We start from the raw sequence: 25994 nt of genomic DNA on the forward strand, positions 1-25994 counted from the left end.
TGCATAATTCAGTGGAAAATGAATAGAATTTACTCACCCTCAAGCCATCCTAGGTGTATATGACTTTCTTCTTTCAGCCAAACACAAACGGAATTATAATAAAAAGATATCCTGGCTATTCCATGCTTTATGAAGGGAGTGAATAGTAACTGAGATTTTGAAGCCCAAAAAAGCGCATCCATCCATCATAAACGTAATCCATACGGCTCCAGGGGGTTAATAAAGGCCTTCTGAAGTATGGGATAATTTTCATTTTTGTGTGAACTAACCCTTTAACAGACACTGTTCAGTGCAGCTGTGAGAACACAAATAAACCGAAGCAGACATGACTGAATATGAGTGCGTGTTTTTTTCTATTCAAAATATTGTAAGTTACAGAATGATTATTTTGCACTCCTAACATAAATTAAGAAATTATGCATGTCATGGATCTGAGTTTTATCATAAACAGTGGTCAAATATCGAAGCTGGAGTCTTTAAACTTTCTGATGATACACAGTTTGTCACGATCAAGTAAGAGTTTGATGTTTCAACGTTCAGTGAATGTGAACAACAATAATCTGGGGCCGCTGGCAATGCAGCGCAGGTTAAGGAGTTAAATCAGTTACTACTGACTGTCATAAAGGCAAAAAAAAAAAAAAAAAAAAACCTGCAGAAAAATTGCCACACTGTTGCTGTCAAATATACTTGAATTATCTAGTCACAATTAAGCAATATCTGTCCATCAGTATGCGTTGTTGTTTTAGTCGTGAATACTTTGTATAAAGTATAGAATGTTTCAGAATGTTCTGATCTGCAGGTTATTTTCTGTGTTTGATTGACAGGTGAGTAGGCGGAGCTCCACTGCTGTCTGAGATGCATCAGAATAAATGAGCATTTACACTACAAATGCTAAGTATTCTACAGTAAGTAAACAGAGTATACAAAAGGCTCTGCACAGACAACCTTTTGTGTAAAACTAATTTTCTAAGTTGAAGTAGCCTTAAAATGTCCCAGTTGGCATTTTGGTGATTACGTATTTATGTAGATGCAGTGTGAGCATGAGAAAGACAGGCACTGCCTCCCATATGTTTTAAACGTCACATGTTTTTGACTCTGTGCTGAGAACAGATGACTAGAAACCAGATATATATTTAATGTTCTCATTGCTCAAAAAGGGTGATTCAAACATGGGGCGCTGACAAATATACTGACCAGCTGAGACACATGCGGGCGGGCAGACAAGACAGGCAGGCAGATGGTCTGGAGCGCAGACTCACGGGGAGAAGCAGGCCTCTGCAACACTTTACAGGGACACAGAAGTGTGAGATCATGGTGCCTTTTGTCAGATCCGACAGACAGGTGACCCAGTGAGGACTTAACTCTGTCAGGCAGAAAAGGAAAATTGTGCCTGCATGCACTTTTGATGTGATACTGATGGTATCTAGATGTTTTTCTCCTTAGCACTGAATAACTGTGAGAGGGACAGACATGGAGATCTGTTTCTCTATCTTTCCATGCAGGTAGAGATTCATGAAAAGCCCGCTCTCAGCGTGACTCAAACCAGATGTGTGAAGATCCAAGCACACCAAAGAAACCTGCAAAAACATGATACGCCTGTATTTTGTCTTGCAGCGTGAGTTAATTTCCAATACAAATGGTAATTTCAAACACATACACACACACACAAACACACAATTAAAAACAGTTGGAAACTGATCTACGTGCAAACAAACCTAACACACCTTTGTTGGTTCAGCGATAATTACGCCCAAGTACTGGCAATTAAACAGGTAAATGTGACCTTAAGTGAAGCTTTCATTTAAAACGGGAAATCTAAGTTCACGGACACGCCAGCATTTTTATGAGGCAATAAAACAGTTTGAGGGAACGAACAGAAACCCCTGAGGTTCAAAGTGAGAGCTCTGGAGTTTCCCCCTCTAGCACGTTCATAAAACATCATTACAGTCGACCTCAATCACGAGAATATGTTTCTTTGAAGCCCAGGCAAACTAACTAACTCTGTTCCAGCTAAATAAACTCCAGACATGCACGCTTTCGAGTTCTGCCAGCTAGTCTGATAAGCACCGTTTCTGGATCATTCTGATACTCTTTAAATATTCGAAGATTAAATGGCCTAGGATTTTCTGTGAACTACATCATATGTGATTGATCTTTATCCTTAATTTCTTTATTGTTGGCAGACTGTATCAACAAATATTTCTAGGACCCTAGCTAATTCTACTCCAACAGAGGAGACCTGATTCAAACCTGAAACGATCAGGTGCGAAGACTAGACACGTGGAAATTGTTATATTTGTTACCTTATTTTTAACATATGGCGGGCGCAGCCATTTTAAACTTGAATGTGCGTGGTTTCCGGTGTCTGCCTCCAATTATTTTAGCTGTGCAAAATCAGTTTATTATGCTGCTTGATGTTGCAAACTGGTATTTGTTGTCATGTTATTTTAATTTATTATTGTAATCATAAACACACTAGTTTGTAGCGCAAACAGTTTTACTGTTTACTGCACTTAATTAAGCCGGTCGCACATCAGATGAGAAGCACCACAGCTAATGAAATGGAAATCTTGCATATACAGAAAATAGCTTACATCCTCTTTAAAAAAAAAAAAAAAAAAAACACAACCAAATTTAAACCCAGAATATAGGGGCTCATAAATTGAAATAAATTAGGCTAAATATTTCAAAAAGCTTTCCAACCCTTAGTTTAGGGGTTGGTTAGGAGAATAGCCTACAGGAATTCAATTTAAGTAATTAAAACAGTAAATCATTCCTGAAAATGAATAATACATTCACAGAATTGAATAATAAGTGTTAGAAATATAATAATATAAACTGCTAGTCCACACACACACAAACTAGGGTCCAGGAAATGCGGTCCTGAAAGGCAGGATCATGACACTCGACTGTATGAGTGTGTGACCGCAGTGCCAGTATCTGTTGATAGGCGGTGCTGTTTCACATGCAATCAGATTGCTAAAAATGTGAGGAACAATCATTCTCTTTATTCTGTCTCTATCCAAAGCTTTGTGATTGATTGAAAGTGTGTGTTTGTTTCTTCTGAGGCGTCATCATAAACACTTTTAATTTAAAACGGAATTCAAGGCCTGTAACTCAAATTATCCTCTGAAAAGAACAATTTATGCCATGACAATTCAGCATGTAAATTCATTATGTCTCCACAATTAACAGTCAGAATATCAGAATAACTCATTTTAATAGAGGTTGTACATAATTACCAGTACAAGTTTAAAGCTAAAGCTGTAAGACTGTCTTTTGTAAGTTGCTTTGTCCACAGCTTTTATTTTATTTTTATTTTTTTTATAACACAATCTGCTTTGTGGTGTACAAAAACAAGCAGATGTTGATTGTCTCACTATGCTCGCAACTCTTTATTTTGATGGTCCCCTTTAGTCACTGTTGACTATAAGTAACGTTGCACCTACATACACACCTACTACACCTACACAGTGATAATAGGAAATTAAAGTTACAGAGACTGTTTTGGCTTTATAGCAGCTCTAGAATAAAGTTATTGTCCAGCTAAAGTTAGTTTTGATTGATTCACTTCCGTCGCAACAATCATTAGTTATTAACTTAGGGGCCGCTAACACGATACTGTTTTAACAGAAAACTCTTAAGTTCTCTCTGCACAAACTATAAAAACACGAACCTGTGAGAACGCTGATGGCGTGCACATGCGTATTACGAGTTCAGTCTATAGGTATGCTCATTTGAATATATGTGCGCAGGTGTGTAGTCCTTCCCTACAAACCAACCCTCAACAAACTACTTTCTGGCCTTAAAATTTATAATACAGAATTTGTATTGCTTCCGCGTAGCCACGCGAACCGGAATTATCCCGACAACGCTTTATCTGTAAAGAGGTAAAGGGAGGGGAGGGAGGCCTTCACAAATGGAGAGACTAGTTGACACATCAGGACTGCGTTGTCGTCGCGTCCAGGTGCAGGTCCTTCATCAGATCTGGATACGGACTGGATCCGGCGGACTGCGGTAAACCTCGGGATAGATAGAGAGACTAATATTAACGTAGACGCCATTCTTCTTATGATGTAACGAGTACATCAGGATTTATGGGAAGTGTTCCCAGTTCCGGCTGACCTAATCTATGCAGCCTAACATTGAATTATATAAGTCTATAATGTGTTATGTGTATGCTAGGTCAAAGAGATGTGTTTTTAGTCTAGCTTTGAACTGACAATGTTAGTTCCCGGACAATGTTAGGAAGACTGTACCAAAGTTTTGGTGCTAAATAGGAAAAGGATCTACCACCAGCAGTCGATTTTGATATTCTAGATATTATCAACTGGCTGGAATTTTGAGATCGCAATAGACGTGAAGGACTATAATGCGTTAAGAGCTCGCTCAAGTACTGGGGAGCTAAACCATTTAGTGCTTTGTAAGTAATCAGCAATATTTAAAAAATTATACAATGTTTAGTAGGAGCCAATGCAGTGTTGACAGAACGGGGCTAATATGGTCGTACTTCCTGGTTCTGGTAAAAACTCTAGCTGGTGCGTTTTGGACCAGCTGTACTTTGTTTATTAAGCGTGCAGGGCAACCAACCATAAGAGCATTACAATAATCTTGCCTTGATGTCATGAACGCATGTACTAATTGTTCCACATTTGTCAATGAGAACATATGACGTAATTTAGATTAGATATTTTTTAAGATGGAAAAATGCGGTTTTACAGACACTAGACACGTGACTTTCAAATGAAAGATTGGTATCAAAGAGTACACCCAGGTTCCTAACTGATGACGAAGACTTGACAGAGCAGCCATCAAGTGTTAGACAGTATTCTAGGTTATTACGTGAGGAAGTTTTGTGTCCAATAATTAGAATCTCTGTTTGTTTGTTTTTTTCAAAATTAAGTGGTAGGAAATTACTAGTCATCCATTTTTTTATATCAGCTATGCATTCCATTAATTTTGTGAATTGGTAAGTTTCGTCAGGGCGTGTAGAAATATAGAGCTGAGTATCATCAGTATAACAGTGAAAACTAATTCCATGCTTCCTAATGATATCTCCCAAGGGTAGCATGTACAAGTGAACAGCAACGGTCCTAGTACTGAGCCTTGTGGTACACCATACTGAACTTGTGATCGATGAGACATTTCTTCATTTACTGCTACAAACTGATAACGGTCAGATAACATATAGGGTCTAACATACATGTTGTCGATTTAGATGATTTAACGAGTTTAGAAAATTCTTCCTCTCCTATAGTAATGAATGAATCTAATGTTTCCTCAGGGAGACTAAAATGCACTCTCTGATGCGATACTGTAGTAGATGGTTGCATAGTTATAATTTTCTCCCTGATATTATCAATCTTATAAGTGAAGAAGTTCATAAAGTCATTACTGCTGTGCTGCTTGGAAACTTCTGGGCTTGAGCTTTATTTTTCGTTAGTTTAGCCACTGTTTCAAATAAATACCTAGGGTTTTGTTTATTTTCTTCTAATAGGGTAAAAGATAAGCAGATCTAGCAGCTTTTAATGCCTCTCTGTATGCAATCGAGTTGTCCTTCCATGAAATGTGAAATACCTCTAGTTTTGTTTTCTTCCAGTTGCGCTCCATTTTTCTGGCTGCTCTCTTAAGGGCCTGAGTGTGCTCGTTGTACCACGGCGTTGAACTATTTTCTTTAATCTTCTTTAAGCACAACGGAGCAACTGTGTCTAAAGTGCTGGAAAAGAGAGAGTTCAAAATTTATGTCGCAATATCGAGTTCTTCTAAGCTATCTGGGATGCTGAGATGATGAGACTGATCAGGAAGATAATTAATAAAGCAATCTTTAGTGGCAGAAGTGATAGGTCTAACATATTTGTAACACAGAGTCGGCTTTGCAGCCTTGGCTAAATGAAGTTTACACAAGACTAGATAATGATCTGAGATGTCATCGCTCTGCTGCAGAATTTCAACGGCATCAACATTTATTCCATGTGATAATATTAAATCTAGAGTATGATTACGACAATGAGTAGGTCCTGACACGTGTTGTCAACTCCAATAGAGTTAAGAATGTCTTTAAATGCCAATCCTAATGCATCTTTTTTGTTATCTACATGTTGATTAAAATCACCAACAATTAGGACTTTATCTGCAGCTACAGTAGTACTAACTCTGATAGAAAATCAGCAAATTCTTTGATAAAGTCTGTATGGTGCCCTGGTGGCCTGTATACAGTAACCAGCACAAATCTCAAATGTGATTTATCATTTACACTATACATTAAGCACCAACACTGCAAACTAATTATATTTGAAACTAGACTTCTTAGTAATTTTGAAAATATTACTATAAATTACATGCAGCAACACCTCCCCCTTTGCCTTTCAGAGTATAGTAATATTTTCAAAATATGTTTAAAATGGTGAGATCAGATCTCAGAGTATACTGGCTGCTGTCAGACTTTTTGTGCATACAAAAATCTCACTGGATTCTAACAATTAATCGATGTTTGGAAATGTAAACTGATATTTCTACTGACACACTACAGCAAAATATATAAATAACTGGCTTAAAACTTGTTTTTTGGGGTGAAAATAATAATGTGCCTAAGACTTTTGCACAGTTCTGTATATACTTTGAAAGTCGTGTTGTGTATTACGACAACATTACACCATCTGACCCTCACTTTTACGGCAGAAAAAGAGTAATTGGCAAAACAGTTCAAATACAATAGGGTTTTAGTACCTTCACTGCTTAAGCCGCTTTCCGACCAAGTAGTTACAGGAACTTAGTTATAGGAACTGTCCACTTCTAAACAGTTCTATGAACTACTCGGTTTTGCTGTTTGCGTTTGCACTGGCCAAGTGGCCATAGGAACTGGTAGGAGGGGTAAGGGAGTGACGCAAGCACGGCGACTTTTATTTTGACGGAGCACCGGACCTTTACTTTGACGGCGCTGAGAACGCCAGAGCAAACAATGCTCGCGATCTGTCTATGTCTAACAGTACTGTTTAACATGTTATTAGATAGAATTGTTATAGAAAGTACACAGTATATGAAAAAAAAGTTATTAGCCTATGCCATGTGGTTGATGTCCAGTGTTGCTAGCTGAGCAGAAATACATAATCATGTTTGACTTGGTCCCCTCAAAGTTGTGTTGGATTTTCTCTTCAGCATAAAGGTTTAGAGGCCCATCTATCACTGTTCCTCCAAATGGAGTTCCTAGAACTAAAGTCGTTCCTAGTCGGTGTGTTCGCACCGCAGGAACATCCGGGTACTTTAGCCAATAGTTCTAGGAACTGTGAAAAGGTTCCTCCGGTCGGAAAGCGGCTTTAGACTGCAAACAAGCCTAAAATAGACCAGGACTCTTATTTTGAAATGTATATCCTGAACTATTTTTAGATGCTCATTAAAATGGTAAACATCATAATTTATTAACATAAGCAATAAATGTAAGGTATTCACTGATTGTGAAAACACTGAGCTGTGTTTTTACTTTGAAACCAGTAGCACTCATGTTTCAACACTGAATTAACCAATAGTTTGAGTTTGGGGCGGGACTGTGTGTTTGTCTGACTAATTGAAGACTGCTTGAAAACAGCGGCCATGTTTGGAATACAAAAGCTTATAGCATAACTTATACTCACTGAATACTGTACGTTACTGTATATTAAATTTATTACAATAGTATATTTATTACAATAGTGAACTTTAAGTTTAACAGCCTATTCCTCCGCTAGGCTGTGGTGGGATCCGAATCAAAGAAAAAGGTGCCTGTAAGGCAGATCAGCCTAGAGCACAAATTGATTTGCACACACAAACGCACACGCGCACACACACACGCGCACACACACGCACACACACACACACACACACACACAGACACAGGGAGAGAGACAGAGACAGAGAGAAGCAGGAAGGATTTGAGGCAGTAAAATTATTCCACAATAAACAGTACACATGACCTCATCACTTTCCATGTTTAATTCAGCAAGTGGAATGACCAGTAATCAGCTGGGAAATAAATATGGTAATGCAAAAAATTGTTCAAATCAATCAAATAAACAAAGAGATGAAAAATCAATCCATCTCACTGGAATGGGATGATTGAGAGCATTGCATTGTGTAATACAGTGAATACAGTATTCCGTAGAAAATTCACAACCTCAGTATAACATACTACAGTAGCCTATGTAGTGCAGCAACAGTAAGAGCTATTCCAAACATAGCAGGCATTGTTTGCACTTCCATCTGGTGCCACTGTGGTGCAAAAATCTTTAAATTGCACAGCTATTTAAAATATATTCAACACAGATGTAGAGTAGAATATTTATTATTATTATTATTATTATTTTATTTTATTTATTTTTTATCAAGAACACAACCAAATCAAGATTATATAACCTATAGATTCAAGTTCAAAAGTTTGTCTAGTGGATGCTGGACTGAAAGCAGAAAACACTCACAAATGTTCTTTGTATTTTGCATGAATTCATTATAAACAGTAGTTTCTGATCACGGCCTTTGAAGGACATTTGCCCTGCAGGTAGGTCTGCAGTGAAAGCCTGTTTTCTTCCACCGTTATTCCCACAGAATGGAGCCCAAGTTTGCTAATTCTCTGAACCCATGATATAGTCAATGCGGGTGTTGGTGAGCTCAGACTAGCGGGAGTACAAATCCCTCAAAGAACTTAAGGCTGACTGTAGTCCTCCGCTAGGCTGTGGTGGGAACCGAATCAAAGAAAAAGGTGCCTGTAAGGCAGATCAGCCTAGAGCCCAAATTGATTTACACACACACACACACACACACACACACACACACACACACACACCTAAACACACACACACACACACAGACAGAGAGCAGCAGGAAGGATTTGAGGCAGTAAAATGGTGATGTACAAAACTACATAAACAACATTTACCTGCATTTATTTCAATTATAACTTGAGGATGCTTTCAGATTAAAGAAGATATATTGATGTTCGAAACATATTTTAACTTAATTCTTCTTCCTTGGGTTATTTTTCAGATGCTGGACCTTATCACCTAAAACCTTAATCGATACAAGAGGAAGCGAAGTGTGCTCCTCACAAAGCATTTGAATAAGGCATTTAGACATCAAAACACACAAAAACTTTCTCAGACATTTGAATTGCTAGCTGTGCACTTCTCGACGTCTCAAGTCACATTTCTTGACTTCCCTGCTTTTGCTCTCTGAACACACTGAGAAATCGCCTCAGACCATGTTCCACATCAAAAACAACAGCAGAGAAAGAGCGATTCACCTGCTCCCCTCTGTGCACGTCTAGATTCAGAGTGAATCGCTGAGCCACAATAGGGTTCAGAGATCAGCTTTGAAAATAAGGCCAGGGGTCGCAGTTCGCCGTGGCTCAACACCCTGTGGCAACTGGAATAGTAATGTAGTTGCTGGGATCCGGCCCGGGCCGCTGTGAAGACTTCCAGTGAGGAGAAGCTATTGTTTATGGGCCTCTTGGGCTGGAGCAGAGCAGAGAGGCGATGAGCTCCTCCGGCTCCTCTGTGCTGATGCTGGATTTTTCGGGCTCCTCTTGAGGAGTTCAGCATTCCTTTCAGCGTGAACTTTGGCCGTTTACTGTTTCTCACTGTGTCCTGCCCACCAGTGATGAATGTTCATTCTGAGCCAGGCGCCAAAAAGCAGTTTCTGAAGGAAGAAAACAAAGTACATCATGGTTTGCAATATATCTTACTGAGTCCATGGATAATGAAGAACTGCAAATAAAATATACATCATGTGAATCACCAACATAAACCCAACCGGCAGATGACATCAGGAGTTGGGCTGAGCTAACACTTCTCTTGCGGTGTAGTGTTTGTGAATTTTAAGTATGCATAGAATAAAGGACCTACAGTACTATATTTGCCCCAAATAATCTATACAACAGCACTCGCGGAATTATATATCCCACAATGTAACTATCCCTTCTGTCTCCACTGTGACAAAGAAACCAGAAGCAGAGTCAGTCGCCTGACTGTTGAAGATATTTTCTCCCAAAGTTGAAATAAATGAACAAACTAGCTACATTTTATTTCGGAGATCGTAACCAAATGCCACTCACCAAATTAAATATGTGATGAGGACTGGGGATTTGTCTGAAGCTGAATACCCTATTCGAAAATAATGCCTTAACGAATGATGAATAACGAATTCTACTAAATAATAGGAAACATATTTGTTAGATGCAGTCACTCCTCGTGTTTGCTGGATAGCTGGTGAGCGGGGGATAGTCCAATATTACACATAAACCTTTAAAATCACTATGCAATAATGAGTGTGTGAAGTGAATGAGTGTAAACTCTATGGGCCCTATCTTGCACCCAGCGCAATTGACTTTGTACACCGACGCATGTATCATTCCTATTTTGCACTCGTGCACAGTGGACTTTTCCCTCGACAGACACACGTCGGTAAATTAGGAAATGAACTTGCGCTCCCGGGGCAATTCAGCTCAAAGAGGAGGTGTGTTCAGGCGCAAACGTTCCCTGGTGCTATTTTGCAGGTTTAGAAAACAATTCCGCCACTGACCAGGAAAAACCTAGTCTAAAGTCAGTGGCGCGTTGCACATGTTATTCATATGCTATTTAAGGGCGCATGCTTGGCCATAATCAATGTAGCGTGTGCACAACGCGCATGCACTTTGCTTATCTCATCTACACACAGACGCAGCAGTTCTCATTTTTAGAAAACCATACATTATTACAAGGAAAAATATTTACACACGAGGGAAATCATTGTTGTGTCCATGAAGATGTGAAAAAATAGACATAAATCTAGCTTACACATTTATCAAAATTATTATACGCCTGTTTAACCGAAGCTAATTTGGGTGGGTTTTTCCCATCCCCATACAATGTCACTTCTCTGTCTTTTACGGCCCTGACGAGAACGTTGGTCTCCACAGCTGTGAACCGTTCCTGGCGTGCGCCTGGCAAATCCGCCGTTATAATAGCAATCCGCCGTTATAATAGCAATCCGCCATGGAACAAGCGCGCCTGCTCTTAAAGGGAATGTGAGATGTCGCTCTGATTGGTTTATTTCACGTTATGCCCAAACCACACCTATGAGTAATGTAGCTACTTCAGACCAATCCATTTTAGATTTGCGTCGGGCACAAGAGTCATTTATCCCGCTCTGTCATTTATCTATAATAGCAACAGCACCCAGCACCCACAAAGTTACTTGCGTTTCGCGCTTGATACTTGCGTTTCAGATCGTTAAAATAGGGCCCTATGAATGAAATGAGCACAGCATGATCGCAAATCAAAAAGACACTTTCCGTCTCTGTAAGTCTCTCAGATATCAGAACCTGCCAGGAGTTATATCAGCAAAGATACTGAATCATACACATTGTCTACTACTTGATATGTCTATTTAAATGTTTTAAACCTTTTATGATATGACTAAAATGTGCCCATGTTTCTGTGTCTCACTCTCTCCCGGAGCCGGCAAGCATTTTGTAATCTTTATAATTTGTTCAGATTTGCATTTGTTGCATAAAAGTTGTTTTAGCAATTTTCAACCATTGAATATTTTCTTTCAAGTTCCATGTTCTATAATCAGCTGTTTTATAAAGAGTCCTTTTATTTGACGTTGTGGATGATTGTCCTGACATGTACACAAAATTCCTCTGGAAAATAATAAGATAGAGTTGTTTTGCATTTGTTTAACAATTAGCATTATTGGTGTTATAAGATATTGGTGTTTAAGATATTTAAAGAAATTTAAATTTAAAAAAGTATAATTTTATGAGTTATACAAGGCACATTTGTAAACTTAAATGAATGAAGGTAACAGAATTACATTTAAAAGAGGCTTTTCATGTATTTTGACTAAGCCTCGCCCACTCTTGGTTTTATCCAAATACAGATACAAATATTTGGAGATTTCTACAGATATATACAGATATAGGCTCCGCTGCATACCCCTAATAAGGACAATTGTTGCGTTTCTTTTTTCACATACTTCTTTTTCTCATTTAGGGTCATGAACATGCCTGCAAAGTGTTAATGCTCTGATGTACTGTGGAAAGTGCATACAAAATTTTTATTACAATTATAATGTTTGCAGGTCAATATGACTTGCATATTTCATGGTTAAAGGCATGCTGCACAGACTTTTTTTTTATGCATTTTGTTGTGTCAATTTCTCAACCACCCTCTTGTTGTTACATAAGGTAAGTATGTTGCATTGAAGACATCATTTTAAATTGTTTATGCGTGTTCATTTAGCTGGGAATCAAACCAATAAGTTTGCTGTTTTGGTCACACCTGTTTTGTTTAAAATGTTAAAAGGTTTTAATAAATGTTAGCCACAATACTGTTAATATTATTTATAATTTGTATTCTTTTTGTATAATATTTACAATTTGTATAATTTTGAAAACAAAAATGTTTAAAAGATAGTTCTATATACAGTTTTTTTTTTTTTTTAAATCATACGTTCTTATGGTTTTTTTGTAATGTGTGAGAAATACTGATTTATTTTTGGTTTTCATAGGGTGATTTTTGGTTCATTGTATTGAATGCCTACATACAAATCGTAACAGAATTTTTAACTTTTTTTTTTTTTTACTTAACTTAATTCAAGGGATAAGCAATACATCCTGCATTATTTAGTAAGTAGCGTGCCAGTATTCCCTTCTGAAAACAAATTGGCTTGAAATCCTATCTGCATAAACAACAATATCTTGGAGTTACACAAACTGTGGTGTCATTCCTTTGTGGTCTAGCAAACATTTGTGAGTCTGACACATGCATAAGCTCAGAAAACCAATAGTTACATCATCACAATTAGCTGAAAACAGCACTGGCCACAACAAGGGGTCATGTGACCATGTATTCCATACAGTCACTACGTTCTCAGAGCAGCCTGAGCCAAAATTTAATCGAAACCATGTCATCACTGTGCCACATATGTACAAATTAAATTACAGGGCACTGCAGTAATTGGTCATGTCGGCATGAGTAAAGGTGAATGTATAGGGTCTCACAGCAGGGGTTGTGTCCAGCCTGAATGAGTCAGTAGGTGCTGCAATGGTCTCTGTTGAGACTGAGAGGAGCCTGTGGTACAACCACCGGGGTCTGATTTGACCATTACGTCCAAGGGCCCTATTTTAACGATCTAAGCGCATGGTCTAAAGCGCAGGCCGCAAGTTCACTTAGGGCGTGTCCGAATCCACTTTTGCTAGTTTAACGACGGAAAAATGGTCGGAAAAGGGTCGTCCCTATTCTCATAATGAGTAATGGGTGTGTTTTGGGATTTACGTGCATTAAACCAATCAGAGTCTCATCTCCCATTCCCTTTAAATGCCAGTTGCGTTCGCGCCATGGCAGATTCGCTATTTACATGACGGAATTTGATCAAACGTGTCTCCAGAGCGCAAACGGAACTGCTCGTGCGCAATGTTAAAGTGTGCAAGCAGACCATCTACGGGACAAGTCAGATTCCACCATATCTTTATGTACACAATAATAATCTTTTACATTGTAATCCTTTTATTTGAAATATTTGGCATGTTTGTGTGCTGCTTTGTGTCCCTGTGTGTTTAATAAGCAGAGTGTACGCGTGTTGTAGACCCGCCTATAGGCGCACATTACTAACGCGCTCATTAAATAAAAAAATAATATTGCGCCATTGACTTTAGACCAGGTTTCAGTTGATCAATGGCGCAGTCTATTTCTGTTGCATCAAAATAGCAATGCGCCAACAATGCGCCAGAACACACCTCGTTTTCAGACCAGCACGCCCATGGGCGCACAAATGGGTGCAAATGCATTTGCTATTTAAACAACGTGGCGCAGGACGTGAAAATGATAACTGCGTCTGACTGAAACTAGCAAAAAACACTTGCGTCGCGCTTGGCGCTGCATTGCGCCGGGTGTAAGAGAGGGCCCTAAACATCATTCAGACTTTCTGCACACAACGCCTAGAAGAGGAGCATCACACACTCATAAATTGTCACTTCTCTGACAGGTGCGAGACCCTAAACATGGATACTTGAAGCATGTTTGCTAGTCAGTGAAATCCTTCATGTTAACAAGCTAAGACTGTTTATGTGATGTTACGCTACTGGCCTGAATCAATCAGGCTGGGCCATCTTCTACAAATATAATGAGCATTGCAGTGTCAAATGTAGTATTTTACAGAAATCCTTGAAGCTATTATTGTTTCGGAGGCTCCTTATGGTGGCAGAATTCCATAAAAAGAGTGAGCGATTGCCATTACTGACTAATACAGTAAAATTAACTATAAATAAAAGATGTAATCCAAAAAGTACCCTTTATCATATTCAAAAGTCCTCATTAGGCATTCAAGCCAAGTCTCGTTTCCTCTCCAAATGCAATTAAGTGTGAGCCTTTAAGGATAAAGTAAGCTTGTTAATAAGTTCACAGAGTAATGAAAAACAGCCTTTTCTTTATTGCTGAAGTGAGAATATTGAATCTAATAACAGGGCTGTGAAACATCAGCGACTCTGAGCAGTGCACCTGCCAACTTCTTGGGGTTAAAAATGGAGCCATGTGTTTTTCTCATTACACATGGAAACCTCAGCCCTGACATCTGGGATCTTCACGACAAATAAACAGACATGATTAAATATCATAGTGTAGTGATGTTGACTATATGGATGTTCATGCAAAGTTTAAGTACTGTCGACGGAAAAAGTCCTCGCATTGAGCTGGTGAAAGCAAAAGTTATTCAGAGAATTTTAAGCTGTAGAAATGTTAAGCCAAAAAAGGTCCATGTAAACTTATCAACGTATACCTTGGGAAAAATTAGGGTTAGGATTATACAAGATTAGTGAAACATGGTAAAAAGGGACATGATTACAATCTGAGGACACAACAAAAAAAGCTTCGGAATGGCAATTCAGTCAAATAATGGCAATCAAATTTCCACAACTTTTCCAATGTGTTTGGACCCTGAGGATTGTTGCTTGTGGATACATTTTCAGATTATGATGAGAAACAATTATTCAGTATGTTCTTCCACAGTATAAGTGCAAATTCCACTCTACCATCATTCCAACAGCAGCATATGCAATATAGGAGACATATGTAATGCACAGCGGTAATAAAGCGTTACACTCGTAGAGTTGCTCTGGGAGCCTGTCGGTGAGAAAGAGCCCGAAAATGGCTGTGGAAACAATTTCCTCATCCGCGCCTCAGGCCAGAGATTAAAAAGTGTCAATTATAAATGATGTCAGTCTCACTTACCATGAGGAGCGTTTATGCATGAGGCTATCAGGGAGATTGAGTGGACGGCAGCGGATGATTTCAACATTGCCAGCAGCCGACTCTCTGTGCCACTGTCCACTGCTGGATGTGACAACTGACACGTAATGAATTGCGTTTGCCAAAAACAACAGTTTGATGCACTAACATTGTTTATTGACTTTGCTACTCACACAAACCCCATGCCAACTGCAGAATCAGTGGAAATGCGTCTGTACAACCTGATAGTTTCCACATTGGTTCAGATCTGGAGGGAGCGCAAGCTGCTATTTGTTGATCTTTTTTGTCAAGTTTGCGCTAAAGCTCTGGCAAAGTGCTTAACTTCAAATTCAAGGACATTTGTCTCTTCTTGGACAGGAGCCATTTTCATCAGAACCGTGTGCATAAAGCGGGCTTATTTAGCAACCGATGTGTTGCTTTGAATATGTGGCCCCCCTTGAATCCAGATGTCAGAATAAAAGAATGCCTGCACCCTGCGAAGGTCTTCTTTCTCTGTCCCAGAAAACCTGTGAGGGAAGTGAATTCCCACTGAGCAGGAGCATGGATCATGGTAATTGCCAGCGGTACCTTGGGGCCAGAGCAATGAGCTCATTATTTCTCCCAAACCCTTAAGTCTCGCAAAACAACAGCCGGCCGACTGTGGCTCTCGGTGGGAGTCGTGGGCGTGTGTTTGTGCATGTCGGTGTCGTCTTCCAGACATCCACTCTGCTGAAGCGTCTGGAAGTTCTTATTGTTTTCATGATAACAAGTAGAATATAGCTAGTTACAAAAAATAAATAAAAAAGGACATTTCTCACACAGCCTCACGTATCTGACTTGAAAAGCAACGCATTCCCTTTTTGTTGTATCTCTCTCTTGGTGAGGTGCTGATGAATACAGACTACAGTATCCATCCATCTATCCATCTATCTTTATATCCATCCATCATCTCTCTAAGAGAACAATACCTCTTGCAAAGGTTTTCACAGATCTCAAGCAGAGGAGGCTGTCCAGAGAGCTGATAGGAATGGGAAAGCTAACAGTCACCCTGTCCTGCACTGAGCTTTCATCTGGAATAGGGTTGTCGCTGGCATTGGTCAGTGCCCAACAGTATTTAATGGAGAGCCCTTTCAAAACCAATGCAGCTTAATATATCTACTAAACATGGCAATTAAATTAGAAAAATGCACTAGTTTCTATTTTTGCTACTTTATATTAGGTGTCTTTAACTACTATATACTTGTACAATGTACTTTGTTTTATTGCAAAACACTTGTGCTGCTATTGAGGAGGGATACGGGTGAGGCTAGGGATAGGTTTGTTGGTATGGGTAAGTTTAAGGTGTAAGGGAAGGGTCAACAGTGTAATTATAGATGTAATTACAGAAATTAATTACAGCTGTAATTGCATGTAGGTATTTTTTTAAATATAAGTGCAGTATAAAAACGTACATAATAAGTGCACTTTATCAAATTATTAATTTAAATATACTTAATATACACTTAATATAAAGTGGGGCATTATTTTTATTTCATTTTGTTTTTGTTCACAAATACTGTATAAGGAAAAAGTTTTAAAATGGCATGCTTTTAATAGCTCTTCATCTGTAAAACATCTACTTTAATACAAATACATGTTTGTTACTTGTTTAAAAATGCAACAATGTTATTTATTTGTTTATTTATATTTATTATTATTTGAATATGTGGCAACTTTTTTAAATGGCCGTCAGTGGAGAAACATGCTTTTGGTGTGTATCTACCAGCAGGGGCTAACAAGGAGCAGGGGGCTGATTAGGGTTGCCAACTGATTAGGGGGGAGGGGGGTGTTTGGTTGTGACTTCTGGTGAATATTGTGGAAACTAATTGATACATTTAGATAAATATATTTCATACATTATAGCATATTATAATACAACTTATACAACTTATTAGGCCTATATATTTATAGAATAGCAAAGTAGGCCTAATCAATATACAAGACTGAACCACATAGATGTGAAATATAAAGGCTATCATGATCATTTTGCCAACAATGAACCATGGATTTGTTTACTTTATAATATGTTTTATTTTTAACTTAAACAAATACAACATATAACATTCAAAACTCATCGGCTTAGACTGCATTTGAAGAAAAATAAACACAACAGTATTCATTGTCCCTCACGCATTCCAGCCACGGGTAGTCATTTTCCCATTCAATTCTATAATTTTGTGCTCTTTTCTTTTTCGCCGGCTGCTCGGAGGTAGTCATTTTTACATTTCTCCCTGTTGTCACTTGTCGTCATCGTTGCTACGATACGTGACTCACAATAACTGAAACGACAAATTAAAAGGGCATTCTCTGATGATGTTACAAGATGTTAAAAACGCTACGCTGATCATAGACAAACAGAGGGAGAAATTAGTATCTACCGCGCCGTCGTTTTTTTTTTTCTTGTCTTCGTTCATAGTCTGACATATATTAGAAGCTATGTGTCTGTCATGGATTTGCACTGAATTGATTCTCAAAAATACGGAACAAAGTGCGTTCCGTATCAGTTCAATACGGAACAAGACTTTCATGTGTCAAATACGGAACGATTCCGTATTATACGGAACAGTTGGCAACCCTAGGGCTCAAAAAAGGCATTGAAATGTGCATACACAATTTTCCACGCACATATCGGGATTTATACAAAATAAACTTAACGCAAATGGGTGCGCACAGTATGGACACTCTAGACACTATTTTACTAGAGTGAGCGAAGTAATGAATGATTTTTAACTGTTTTGCAGTAGCACATCTAGGAAAATGCTTACTTTAGCCTGATAGCATTAAAAGCATACGTCCCACCCTCCCTGCAAATCGCCGTCCAAAGCCACGCCTCCTGAACGCATGAGCACAGCCCAGAAGACCGGAGACAATGTTACTGCAATACCAATATCATGTGTCATTCACCCGTGAGAAAACTTTATAGTTCAGTTAGTAACATTACTACAACTACAATACCAAACGTAAACAAATTCTTAAAAACAGAATTAGAAGCAGCACGTTTTCGGTTTGTTTAGCTATAGCAAAACTTGTCAGTGTGTAATAATATTTCTTGCATGCCAGGGTTCCACGATGAGAGTCTGCTTGTTGCTGCTTGCCTGCCATTCTCGCTCTGTCTGCACAGCGTACTTGAACGCACTGATGTCTTATTATGCCTGCGTGAACAGCCTGCGCAGTGGTATGCAAACACACATTGACAGACAGGGAACACATGCTACAGGACCGTTCGGACCGAACACAACAATTGAACGAACATTCTACAGTCCTACGCCTTCCACAGACACATATATTTATAAAAAATACATTTAGACCGCTTAACAGGAGACTTTCAACCAGCAAACAAAAAAAATGTTTCTGCAGAGAATCAGCTACGGCACCTTTAAATTTAAGTTAATTAAAGTTCAATTTTAGTTGTGGATACACTGCTTTTGGACACTTTTCCTGTGGCATGCTATCCCAGAGGAAAGAACATCTCTTTAACATCTAAAATGTTTTTCCTAGACAAAAATGAGGTTACTTTAACATCAAATGGAGACTTGAATCTTGACTCCTGCTTCTCATACTTGTCTCCTGAGAGAGAAAAAATCGAACCCTCTCACAGCGGTCTCCTTTAAAGATTTAGAAGAGATATCATCATCACACACTGTGCTCATATTTTTCTCCTTAGCAAGAGACTCTGGATCGCTCACATTTGTCTCCTCTAAAGATTTAGAAGAGATCTCATCATCATCATCATCACACACCGTGCTCAGATTATTATTATTTTTGACTCAGCTAGAGAAACTGGAGCTCTCATATTTGTCTCTTTAGAAAAAGATCTCAACAACATCACACACTGTGCTCAGAATTTTCTCAGCTAGAGGAGCTGTCACAATTGTCTCATTTACTGTAAAGTCTAGAAAAGACCTCAACGACTTAACAAATTGTGCGCAAAGTCAAGTATTTCTAATGCACCAAAGTAAAAAACAATCCATAAATTCAGAGCCTATATTGAGAGTGAAGTTATGCAGAAATAAGTTCAACGTTAATCTTAATTGCTGACACACAATAAGAGAATTGAGCTGTACAGTTTATGTGCATAGGGCACATCATTTGTTCTTGGAAATAGTAATGTACCCGATGCCTTTATCAAAACTAACTTACAAAAGTCTTACTACAGTAAGAGTAACCCTGGAGCTTACTTTGCTAAAAGGCACATTAAATGTCTTATGACTCAGTCCTTGAGCAAATTTATTATTAATACGCAAAATCTGGCTTTTGTGAACACATACTTTTGGGATGAAATCTATGGAAAGTTTTATATATGAAGCCCCTGATAACCAGCCAAGCCCTGACCCATTTATGACACACACACACACACACACACACACACACAATAAAAAAATATAACAAACATCTGTGGTTGATTGTTCTATATGTCACTCAGGCAGTCACTCGTCTCATTGGGCACTTTATTTATGACAGAATACTCTAATAGTCTGAATTCAGACTAGATTCATTAAATCAGACCATCCGTCGATTCAAATTATGACAAATGAATTAGTTTCGCCTGACATTTTATTGGGGCTCCATTTGCATTTTATTTTATTTGCATTTACTTGATGAGCTTCATTCATGAAACACAAGCAGAACTTTATAAATCATTCTTAAAACATTTCCTAAGTAAATTGCCACATTCAATTCCATGCAGCATTTTACACAACATTCAAAGCAGGATTTGTACAGACATTTGGTCTGCTCATATTTTTCACAGCTAGTTTTTGTCTCGTCTTGTGAAAGTTAACAGTAATAACCTTGATCCTGAGTTTTATTGCCAGAATGAGGATGTAAACCAGTGGGTTAGTAAAGTCCGATCAGCCATTGAACTACAACATTCCAGAAGCGTCTTTCTTGATTGACAGTCATTCAAAGTTAATATGTTTTCTGACAAAATCCAATGAAAATTGATAAAATTGAATTGTATTATATTTGATACTTTACTGACTGTTGTTCTTCCCGAGGCTTTTATTTGTCCTGTCTGCCACAGCTCATCACTGCCTCTAATGAAGATCGGAGACTGTGCATGTCATTGTGCTGTCATTAAGTCACATGACATTTACAGCTCAGGTGAATGACTCAAAACCCTCTGTGCCTAGAACTGCACCCATCCTAGTTCATCAGCAGAGCAGATATTGAGAGCAAGTTCCCACACCCCTGCTACTCGGTCAGATAAAACCCAAGGATCAGTTGCCTCCCTGAACACCCATGGTCACGGCAGGCAGCAGACGCAGGCCCTCGGGCTTTCATGTGCTGAGCAGGAAGCAGGCGGTGGGAATTAGACCGCTTCGTCTGCTGCTTCCAGTGGATGAAATCTCTCTTTCATCCTGCGCTGTGGCTCTGGCCGCTGCTAAATTTCGCTGTATGATGTCCTCTCATTCTTTCCACACACAAGACCTTTAAATGGAGCTGCTCTGCCTTCATCTCCTCACCATTAATTACGGCCACTGCGCTGATTTCTGACAGTGAAACAGACGATCATCATTATAGATCTCATTTACTAGCTCAACACATTTCCCATGGCGTAATCCTCCAGATTTAAGTGGTTTACGTCATAACATAACATTATCTCAGATGTTTCTCCAAAAAAAAAAAAGATACACTTTTCAATAATAACATTTGTTAATGCATTAACTAACATGACCTAACAATGAAAAATATCTTATTACACCTTTCATTGACCTTTTTTAATGTTAGTAAATTAAATGTTCTTGTTCATGTTAGTTCATAGTGCATTAACTGATGTTAACAGATAAAACATTTGATCTTAAAAATGTATTAGTAAATGTTGAGATAATATTAATTAAGATTGTAGTATTGTTCATTGTTAGTTTGTATAGTTTGTATAGTTTGTAACTATAATAACTAATGTTAACAAATGAAACCTTTGACACCTACACAAATGAATGCGGGAATCTGAGAAGCATTAAAAATCTCCATGTAATCTAATTGCTGTCCAGAAGAAATAACTAAGATATGAATGAGACCTAATATGTTGCTCTCTGTTTATGCATGTGTGTTTATAACTCTTCAAGCTCTATGTAGCTGACGGTTTATTTCAGATGGACAGAACCAAAGCGAGTCTTTGCACATGGATGATTGTGGTATTACATTTTATAAGAGAGCCAAACAGATTAATCTCGCCCCTAGGAGGTTTGTGTAGCTACAAATATTCCCAAAGCATTTCCTAAACCTGGAAATTTTCTGATTCTGTTAGTGTTACACCCACTACATCACTGCCAATAGAAGAACAAGCCAAAATAGGATGTTCATTGAAGAGCAGTAAGAGCAGCAGTTTTGAAGATTGTCTTGCATTAACAGGTGGTCCTGCTCTTGGCAGTCAGTCTGGATTTATGCATATTTTAGGCTTCTTGCCAAGTAGTCAACTGCCATACTGCCCATCAAAAGTGGGGAAATAAGTTATGTATGTCCGATTGAAGTTGCTGAATAAAAATAATAAAAATCCCACCTTAGAAAACAAACAGAGAAAAGCAGCACATTCTGAGTGGTGAAGAAAGTAGATAAACAGTTTAAGAACAGACTTTATGATGTTGGTTTAGTTTTTTTTTACTTGTATGTGTTTCTTAAAGTGTTTCTGAATATGAATCATGTATTTCAGTAGGGTCCTTATTTAATCAGAGCTATTTGTTTTAATGTAAATACTGCTCTCTCGACATTACTTATAATTAGTAATTACCATGTTATCATTTCTGAGAGATGAAATGCAATGCTCTTATTATTTTTAGCTGTATTTACTGCATTAATCTTGCAGAAATAAAAATCAGGATGGAAGACATACAGAACATACACTACACTACAGTAAACATATACAGTAAAAACAGTAATGCTGTGAAATGATATTACAATTTAAAATAATATATTTTAAAATGTAATTTATTCCTGTTATCGCACAGCTGTATTTTTTGAATTATTACTCCAGTCTTCAGTGTCACATGATCCTTTGAAAATCATTCTATGCTAAGATTACTTATCATTATCAATATTTAGTATCATTATCATTCTGAAATGTGGAAACTGTCAATTTATAAAATACCCTGTTTCTCTTCCCACTAAATACATTTCTTTGTCTACTTTATATAAAAATAATGTTATATCGCAGCTTGGCTGCAGTAATAATCACACAACGAAGAATTGTCCAGAAGGAAATATTAATATTTTAATCAAACTGATAAATCTACTGATCTTCCAAAGGCTTTAAAAATGAACCAAAGAATAATTACAGACTTGGTTAATATTGTTAATATGTTTAATAGTCATTTTATTTCAGCTAGTATGATAGACTCTAGTAATTCGTTGTTCATGGATGAACAGGGAATTGATGAGTCGACTAACTATAGGGAATCAGATTTATTTTCCTTTACCCCTATATTACCCACCCAAGTTCATAAACTGCTCTCACATTTAGACTGTAAGAAATCAGTTTTAAAAAATTGTTTTTAAAACTGTCTGCAGATATTATTGCGAACCTATTGCGTCGATTTTTAATCTGAGTCTATCCACCAATGTTATTCTGCCATCTTGGAAATCAGCTATTCCATCGGATCCCTCCGATTTGAATAATTATCGCCCTTTTTCTAAACTCCCGGTTTTAGCAAAAGTTTTTGAATCTATGGTAAATGATCAAATGAAAGAATACCTAGTTAATAAACTATTTATCTGATAGAACTTTATATTTTTATTAATGAATAAGGGCAGCAATTTTTATGCTGACGATACAATTATTTATTCAGCTGCATCCTCTTTGTCTCAAGCTATTGAAATTATTTTCAGTTTACTTTACTAAAACTGAAGTTAGATTTAAATGTAAACAACACTAAGTATATTGTTTTTACATGCAGCCGTTCTATGACCACTGCTCCGTCTATTCTTAAACCAAGCTTGAGTTTTCGTTTTCTGAAAAAAAAAAAAGAAAAAAAAATCCCTTTGGTGCTAGAAAGAGAATTATACAGATGTTTTATTTATTTATTTATTTTACCCATTTTAGACTATATGGTGGTGTTATTTATATGCATGCTTCCATGTATTTAATGAAAAGGCTAGATGGTGTTTATCATGCTGCACTGCATTTTATAGCAAATGCTTGCGGGTCATCTTTAAATCAAAGAAGGAAATCACATATATTAGTATATACTCTAAAGGCATTGTTTGCTTCCAAATTACATTACTAGTCTTTTATGCTTACATAGAAAGAACTATAGCACCAGGTCATCAAGTGGAATTAAATTAGAAGTACCTAGGATACACTCAGAGCACGGAAAATCAGCTTTCTCTTATTATGCCTCATGGCTGTGGAATGAATTTCAAGCTATTATTCCACTAGAAACAATTCCTTCTTTAACTACGTTTAAAAATGTATTGCAGTGTAAAATGAATAAACCATGTTGCTGTTTTAATTAATTTGTTGATTTATGATTCATGTTTTTTGCTTTGACTGTTTAGAATTTGTCTTGTGTGTTAAGTTTATGTGAAGTTTAATGTAAAATTTTAGTACGGCCATTTTGGTCAGGACTCCCAGGAAGAAGAGATTTATTTTACTCTCAATGGGACCTTCCTGGAAAAATAAAGGATAAATAAAATAACAAAACTCAAACTAGCACAGGAGAAAACACAACCAACAAAAGACTTCGCAGGACAAAAGAACAGAATGAACTGACTGAGGGCTTATATACATACAGACACGGTATATGCCAGGTCCTGCCAATATCCAGCAACTTCGCACAGCCATTGAAGAGGATTGAACATCATTCCACAGGCCACAATCAATCTGGTATCCCAGAATATATTCTATTTATTACTGCAGCCACAGACTGTCTGAACTGCTTGTGTCCATCAACAGCATCCGATTCATTTGCAGAGTCGTACAATGTCAGGAAAGTACTTGGCATGCATTCCTCATAATCCATGAGTGGATTAATGGAGATGTAAGTAGTCCTTCTACAGAACCAATTATATAAACAGCATGATGGTATTAGCACATAAAAGGGCCATTCAATTGAAGAGACCAAGCAAAAGATATTCTCCCAAACAACATAGTCAAAAGTTCTAATAAATCAATACAGAGTTCATTCAGATATAAAGTAAAGACTAGGTTATAAAAAATTCAGTTCAATTCTATAACTGTTTTTCTGTTATCAAGGTGATTAGACTTGGTTGATGTCTGGAAATGTGTAAGGCTTCAGTCATAAATAATAATTATGTACATTAATTTAATGTCACACCTGTTGGCTGGTTGATTCAGAACGATCAGGCTTGAAGATAAATTAAGTAGTATTTAATTGAAATAAAGAAACAAACAGAGAGAACATCCAGGTAGCAATGTTAACACAACACAAAGAACAGAAGCTAACTGAGGGTATAAATACACAGTGGTAATGAGGGACAGGTACAACTCTAATCATTTTAATATTAAATAATTAGACAATGAAACAATGGCTGCATTCCAGTCCAAAACTGTTATGCCCTTCACTCGCTAACTTCACGCGGATGTACGCCATTGCTTACGAATGAGTGCCCACTACTGGCGGAACCTTTGCAATAGGCTGAATTGGAATGTGCTAAGCCCTTGACCACTTAGAATCCACTATTGGGTTGATTTATTATTTTATTTTTTTCCCTTACAAAATTGTTTAATGCAGCATTCAATATGTATATAGGTGTGTTTGAGTTGTTTTAAAAAAAAAAAAGGTTAAATAATGATTAAGCGTAGCGTCAGTTCTTGCAGGTCACGTTAGTCAAGCTCGCATCAGCTGACTCTCAGCTGATCCACATCTACCTAAAGTAATACAACTATTATCAGTGTATACATATATAAGCTCCTTCAGTATTATCAGCCTCAGGAGCTAATTAAATGGCGAAATTCGGCAGGCAAACCACATCATCTCACAAGGAAGCATGCAATCGGGAATTTAGCAAGAGGAATTCGTTTCCCACAAGGATCTCACCTCAGATTTATTCAAATTCGTGAACTTGAACATGAGATTCGCCGCATTGATTATAAGCTGCCTGATTTGGAAGTGACATTATTGACATGACTATTTAATTGAAATAAAGAAACAAACAGAGAGAACATCCAGGTAGCAATGTTAACACAAGACAAAGAACAGAAGCTAACTGAGAGTATAAATCAGTGATGTGATTCACTTTCCATTCATCTATGAAAGTCTTCACAAAGCTAAGTTCCTTTTTAATGCTCATTGCTAAAAGCTATCAGGGTATTGGCAACATGCTTGTTGCTAATGCTATACGTGTGGCTTGGGCTTATCTAACTTAGACGTTAAATTTTAACTTTTCATTAAAATGCTCTTTCTAGGCTTATGCGATCATATTGGCTATGTGCGTTACTATCTGTTGTCATTGGCTGTGGCACAGCTCTAAAAAAGACATAGTAAACAGTCACTATTCAGTTGAGTCTCTTCAGCGTTATCGGACACGCTTGGTCTTCTTGGAAACACAGCGTTCTTAAAGCCTATATGAAACACTGTTTGTTCTAAAGGCTATCTAGTGGCTATTGAAAACTGCTTGCTTTAAAAGCTGTTAGTTGCTATTGGAAACATTGTTTTACTTTTACGGTTATTTAGCCCAGTCATTATTTGGAACATGGCTGTGTTTTAGACTTATACCTGTTGTCATTGTCACATGGTGTTTCATTTCAGCAACATTGCTATCAGTACT

The 25994-nt window shown here is 37.7% G+C and overlaps 1 long non-coding RNA gene across 1 annotated transcript in view; it reads right to left on the bottom strand.

Annotated features, from left to right (window-relative positions):
• Positions 1–7892: 7892 nt before the first annotated feature.
• LOC311275765 overlaps positions 7893–25994 on the bottom strand; it is a 113322-nt gene continuing 95220 nt past the window's right edge. The window contains exon 5 of the long non-coding RNA XR_014624974.1: positions 7893–9663. This is a non-coding gene — a long non-coding RNA (uncharacterized lncRNA). The remainder of the gene's footprint in view (positions 9664–25994) is intronic.

Source organism: Rutilus rutilus, assembly GCF_951802725.1.
Source record: "Rutilus rutilus genome assembly, chromosome: 17".
In the NCBI taxonomy this organism is placed as follows: Eukaryota; Metazoa; Chordata; class Actinopteri; order Cypriniformes; family Leuciscidae; genus Rutilus; species Rutilus rutilus.